The 6,772-nt window shown below is 32.2% G+C and overlaps 1 long non-coding RNA gene across 1 annotated transcript; it reads right to left on the reverse strand.

Annotated features, from left to right (window-relative positions):
* Positions 1 to 924: 924 nt before the first annotated feature.
* On the reverse strand, positions 925 to 5,782 carry LOC126842353 (uncharacterized). Its single transcript, XR_007686321.1, has 3 exons — positions 5,668 to 5,782; positions 1,086 to 1,276; positions 925 to 1,020 (listed from the first exon to the last, which is right to left on the reverse strand). It is a non-coding gene; the product is annotated as an uncharacterized LOC126842353 (long non-coding RNA).
* Between the last annotated feature and the right edge of the window lie 990 nt (positions 5,783 to 6,772).

The following is a 6,772-nucleotide window of genomic DNA, read 5'->3' on the forward strand; positions in this document are numbered from 1 at the left end:
ATAGTATAACTGTATTGTTTCGGAGACTTGGGCTCTGAGAAAGAATTAAGAACCAAGACTTGCAATTTTGAGCAAAAAACGATAATAGGAATTATTTATAAATGTATGAATTAAAGAAACTTATTCCAACGACCCGAAATTATAAAAAAAGAATGATCAAAAAAAGTCTTATGTGAGCCAGGCCAGCATAAATATAAAATTGCTATACAAATTTTAAGATATTTAAACTATTACCTCATTGAACTAAGCATATATGGTTGCGAAAGTTAAACCACTATAGAACCCAATACCAGCAGATGGTATGTAGCAATATAATAACTATAAAAGACTTTATCCCAGTCTTTATAATTGTCATCTAACAGCGTAAGGCTACTTGAATGATTTTCTCCTTTGATTAAAAAGGCGTTCATAGTTCTTGAAGTGACATTATACTTAGGAACTTGATTGGAATTAGTCAATTAGATAAATATACAATTTTTATTTATTATTATTAAATGAACAGAGTTATTTTACGTTTACCTACTCACAAAACCGTTTTTGATTTTCACCAAGTGCATTTCGTAAGTACTGTACATGACTTTGCAAAATTTAAAAGTCGCATTAGCAGTAATTTTGATGCCAACAATATGTATGTACCGAACTATGAGTGGATGAATCCATAAACGTTGAATTGATCGACATTTATAATTTGAATGATCTATGACACGCATCCAATCGTGTCCGTCCAATGATACTTCAACGTAATAAGAGTAAGACCTTAAGTATCAAATAACAAATAGATAGTAGATAAATAAAACCAATCATGAATAAAACTCAAAAATGTTCTGAAAAATTAGGTATTTAAATACAACTTTTTTCTGATTTAAAATATAAATTAATTAAAAATATACCTCGTCTGTCCATTCCGTAGCACCATTTCAATATAGTTTATTAATGACAGATGACCCAACTTTATTGTAATACCGTCGTCGGTTTTGAAGATAACTGAATTGTCAAAGTAGTTGACATTAACGCAATTGTCTAAATAAAAAAAAGTGTTATGTTATTTTCAATTCCACGGCATCCGAAATAGTATCCGAACTGACCATCTGCGATTCCCTAACCTCGGATAGTTCTTCATCACTCGTTAACGAATATCTGACGGCAGATAAAGCTTTGTTTTTATTATCAGGATCTACGTAATTTTGGTTCTCATCGATCCAGCGACGAACCGCACGGAATATGTCCATTTCGAAAGCATAAAACGAGTCGCGGATGAGAATTTCTTGAAGAGCTCCTTGAAAAAAAAATAAGATTGTTTCTTAACTTGTCACCCTAAATGAGTAATATTGCTTTAACATGTATACTATGTTATTGGGCTGGATACAAGAAATTTCATGTGGTCATTTTCGCGTTACACTTTCACTTTGAGGTAAAGATAAGATATTAGAGATAAAATATAAGTGACAACAGATATGCTGTAGTATAGATAACATATCCCAAATTAGATGTTTTTCCGCGAAGGGGAGAAAATACGTAGTGTTACAATAACACACATATGGTGTATATAAAGTTTACAGATAGAATCAGCCCAGAACCCTCGAACCAAATGCTATTATTGTCAGACTACAAGGTTGTTCACGCGCACGCTACTGCCCGATTGTTTACAAAACCATCTTGTTTTTCAACGACTTCCTGTTTACTAAGAATTTTTATTGTAAAAAAAAACCAATATATATAATATATAACTAATTAATATTGTTATTGTAACAGTGCATTTTTCGTTAACCCATCACTACATAATATGCAGACGTGGACTGTAGTTTTTACATCTATTTTTCTAAATGACTTTAAAACTTCACTAATTGTCTTCTTTTTTTTTCCTAATGGCCGTTTTACAAAAGACAAGACTTATTCCTTATTACTGTTATTTTTGAATTTATGACGAATAAATCCAATTAAAATGTCTGACTTTTAGTTACAATTACTATATTAAAGTTATTTTAGGATTGGACTATATTCGATACTATGGAAATTCAAGCGGACCGTTGGCATGGGTTGTTGGACAACTCGAAAAGCAATGTCAGTTTGGCCCACGATAATATACTGACGAAAGGTCGGTGCTCTTCGGTGATTCGCGAATACTGGACACATTGGATCACGCTATCTGTCTTAATGTTCGCCATGTACTTTGTGATCTGCATGTATTTAGAGGTAAGTATTTTGACCATAAGTGTACAATACCCAATGAATAGCAATTCGCTAGAAAAAAATCATCAAGTTCCGAGCCATAGTTATGAGTTTCTACATTTAAAAATAAGATTTATTCTCTTGATATTAAGATGTACTAGGGTACAATGTCTGTATACTGATGTGCCTTTCTTTCTCTGCAAAGTGGTCGTACTACGTAAAGCGCAGAGAAAATTTCGCCGATTGGAAGTGCCAGCCAACCAAATGGCCAAAACGAAGCGCTCGGCTGGACGAAATCAAACACAGTCTCACTGCACTAGCGACCGCCACTGCCGCGGTATCAGTTTATTCTACATACTTATTTTGTGGTGGACAAAATTCACTCTACTTGGACTTTGACGCTTACCCTCGGACGTGGTGGATTGTTCAATGGCCACTGCTACACTATTCCCAGGTCTTTATTTTTTTATTTGTATACGTTAAAAACTTCTTGGTTGACCCTCTGCTTAAAATTATAATCATCTTAAAATCCCATTGTCTTAACTGTCACATGCGACAGACATCCAATGCCATAAGCCGTTTCCTAGCTGTATCCGGTAGTATCTAGAATCCTCTTCGTCCGACTTAAAGGGCCCGAGGAGCTGTGATGATCACAGCTTAACCCAAATTGCCCTGAGTGACCCACTCCTCGGTGGTTATTGGAGTATGAAAGTTCTTCTACTAATACCACGAGTGCAGTAAGAAAAGTGTAAAAGTACAATTAAAGAGTCATGAAAGCTTTTGTAGGTCATCTGGGCTTACAGCACAGTTATTCCACCACAAGCTTAATGATTCGGTTCAACACTCCTAACTCCATATTTTGGTCATCCTCTTTCTGGAGAATAGTGTCACACCTTTCTCTTTGTTCCTTACCCGGCTAGCAAGTACGGCTTTTAGCTATCCTAGAACAATATGATTTGATGCGACGCTGCCAAATTTGTTAAATCCGACAATTTGCAAATCATCAGAGCCACGTGTAAACGTTGATTGGCTTGAGCTTACCAAGAATAACATTTGGTTCGTCTCAGGGTTTATTTTTTAATTGTTTAACTACTTAACTCCCCAGGATTACATTATATATTGGTTGCACCGAATGTTTCATACACGGTTTCTATACAAACACGTACATGGCTTCCATCACAGATATAATCTACCAAACCCGTGGAACGCTTTTGCAGTACACCCTATTGAAGTCCTAATTAACACGTCTGCACAGTTAGCACTATTATTCGTCGTACCAATACACTGGCGTAAGTAAAGTCTGTTGCTAACCAATGCTGAAACACCTAATGTTATTTTAAGCATAGAATTTTTACGATGTTATATTGCTATTGTAAATTTATATTTTCTGTATTTCATTATGACTACGGACGTTTCAGTTCCATACGCCACGGTATCGTTTTACGCCACATACTTCTTCATCGTTCAACATTCTGGCATCGATTTCAAACCATCATGGTGGGAAATTGGGAAACCAGACGTAATGTTTCACGATTATCACCATTTAAACAGCAGAGTCAACTTTGGTTCAGCTTGCTACGTTTGGGACCAAGTAAACTATTACAATGAATACTAAACGATTTGTTATAAAACGTATTCAAGGCGTTCAGAATTTCGTGTAACGCCTGACTTTTTGATACTGTACTAAAATTATAAAAAATTGATTCGTGTAAAAACATTCTACACTTTTATGAAACAATAATAATTTAATAACGGATAAAAAATGTAATCGTGGATATATTATTTTTTATTGCTTATATCTTATCACGAATATCGTATCACTTGATTTTAATATCTTATCACTTATTTTAAGTATCTTATCTCTTATACTAATCTCTTATCTCTTATCTTTAACTGAAAGTGTAAGTGAAAATGGTGTTGTGAAATTACTTGTATCAGCCCAATAACATATCCATGTTAATACAATAATACGGTCCACCCTACATCCCGTTCTGAACTTCAAACACTTTAAAAGTAATTATTTAAAACTGTTGATTGACCAGTTATATACATAATCGTTCAAGTTTAAATAAAGGTAGATATAGGTCACTGGTTTTCAAAAAAATATTGAATCTAGAAGTGGTACATTAACTTTCTAACTAGAACCTATCATGAAAACCATAAATTTTGATTAATATTTATTGCACTATTGGTCTAAGCACCAAATTTCAAGATATAGTGTGTACAACGTTACTAACTGGTTAAATCGTTGTTAACTGAATGAAAATTAATTACTGTTTGTTATAGGGATAGACACATTTAATATGATAATGATAATTTCATACAAACAATAAACTGTTTTATGTAGATCAGTCAAGTGCTGCTCGTAATGTTTTGCTTATTATTTTTGTTTATAGATTCATGGTACCTTAAGTAAATCGAATGACCAGTCTTCAAAAAAATCCAAGGACCCTTCGATAGTTGGTCGGTCGTCGGTCAATAAGTAAACATTTGTTAAGTATATTTGGTGGAAATATGAACAGAAAATCTTACTAGAACTAGATTTTATCCGACTTGGTGTTGTTGTATATTTTACGGTAATATTTAATAACCTTGCTAAATAGAAGACGGTTTAAATTTAAAAAAAATATACACTTATATATTTATAATATTATATTTTATTTCAATTATTTTGGGAGGACGTTAGAACTATTCATTTTGGAGCTTTGTATAGGTGATTTTTTTGTAAAATTAAAATTTAAGCATACCATGTAATTAGTTGGTTCATGGTTAATATGGGAAATAAACTAGTTACTGAGAAGAAATAAGGTTTTTAATTTAAATTATTTAATAATACATACATAATTATTTTTATCAAAAATATTGGCTTGTATTTTCAATTTAATTTTAACCGTAACTGTTAAGATAACGATTTTAAAAATATATTTCTTGTACGTTTTGGATAACTATTTTACTTCTTCCATATCTACAACATAGAAGACTATTTAATAGAAATAGTGCATTTTGATGTGATTACTGGTTGGTGCATATTCGATTAACATGAGTAATATAACGGTTTTGTGTAAAACTGGAGTAGTTTGTTTTGGTTATTTGTGTCCCTATTTAATGTATGTCTGTTATCTCTTATCACTTATATTGTATCTGCAATATCTTATCTCTTACCTGAAAGCGAAAGTGTATCACGAAAATGGCGACATGACATTTCTTGTTTCTAGCCCATTAACATAGCCACGTTAAAAGTGATTTACATTAACATTAAAACCATCATAAATTGACGGCAAATGTTTTTTTAAAAATATTATTAACCGCCAAAACCAATAAAAATATAATTTGTCCGGTTTTACATAAAAAATTCAGCCCGTCTTAAACGTGTGGTTTTCTGTCCCTTATCAGCCATCTCTTATCAGCTGCCTTTTTTTATGAGTAGATGATCTTATCAATAATCTGTTATAAGTTATTATATTTGATTTAAGTTTTTTTTTCGTCAAATTCTCTCACCGGCAACAAGAGCAAGAAATCTTCAGACTTCAGTACAGCCAAAGCGTGGACATCGATTATGTTCAGTGATTCGATTGCCAGTTCTTTGTATTGATAAAGGCGAGCAACAGTAAACGTCGAGCATGCATTGTGCACATTAATGTTGTTTCGCAAATACCGGTACAGCGCATGTTTCAGGTGTGAAAAACCAAAAATATCCGAGAGACTAAATAACTCCAAAATGACTTGGTTCTAAAGAGATAAAATTATATTTACTGTATGTAATAAAGCTCTCAAGGACTGAGACATAACATTAAATGACGTCGAATATACTTTACCTCTAGTATACTTAAATCCATTCGACCGGAATAAATATACCGAAGAAGTGTTTTAAACGAAGTTACTGATGCTTCACTTATCGTTACTTCCTTCTGACGGGATTCCTTAAGACCGCCGTACAATAAAGCGCTAAAAATAGTAAAAGAATTATTACAAGCACATTGAGTTATCTGCAAGGCACAGTCTATTGAAGTAAAGAAATTTACCGACTGCAAAAACATGTTTACAAGTCTAAAAGTTACTTTCCTTTATTGTCGGTAAGTTAGATAATGTTCACAATATAATGTTCGAAACCAAATAATTATACAAAAATATTTATTGTAATATTTTGTAAATATAGGCGTAATTGTAAGGTTAGTTTCTGGTGTTAAGATCACTCAGGCTTACTTCTTTATCGGTAATAAACGGTAAAATATTAAATCATAATAATTCATTTGAACATAATAAAGACTTGTCATTGTAAATTAATGCATAATAAGCATGCAACTAAAACTAATATAACAAAAGTGTAAATATCATAAGGTGACGGTGCGTTTTTTTATTAATGAAATTTAGCCTGGTCATTTTAGAAAAATAACAATTTCATATTTTTTAATAATACTTACAAAATTGCAGTTACATTTATATCATAAATTAAACACCCTGTTTATATATAAAAATAATTAATCTCCAAAATATAATCTCCAACCAGTAGTTTCTTTTTTTAAAAAAAAAAGAAGTTTATCTTTGTAAATTGCCGCAAACTGTAGAATATAATACTATAGTTTTAATAATATTAAATACATTT

This window comes from Adelges cooleyi, unplaced genomic scaffold (genome assembly GCF_023614345.1).
Source record: "Adelges cooleyi isolate 19-005CV unplaced genomic scaffold, UGA_ACOO_1.1 ACOO_flye_CR_arks_rails_tigmint_CR_PRNA_519, whole genome shotgun sequence".
Classification (NCBI taxonomy): domain Eukaryota; kingdom Metazoa; phylum Arthropoda; class Insecta; order Hemiptera; family Adelgidae; genus Adelges; species Adelges cooleyi.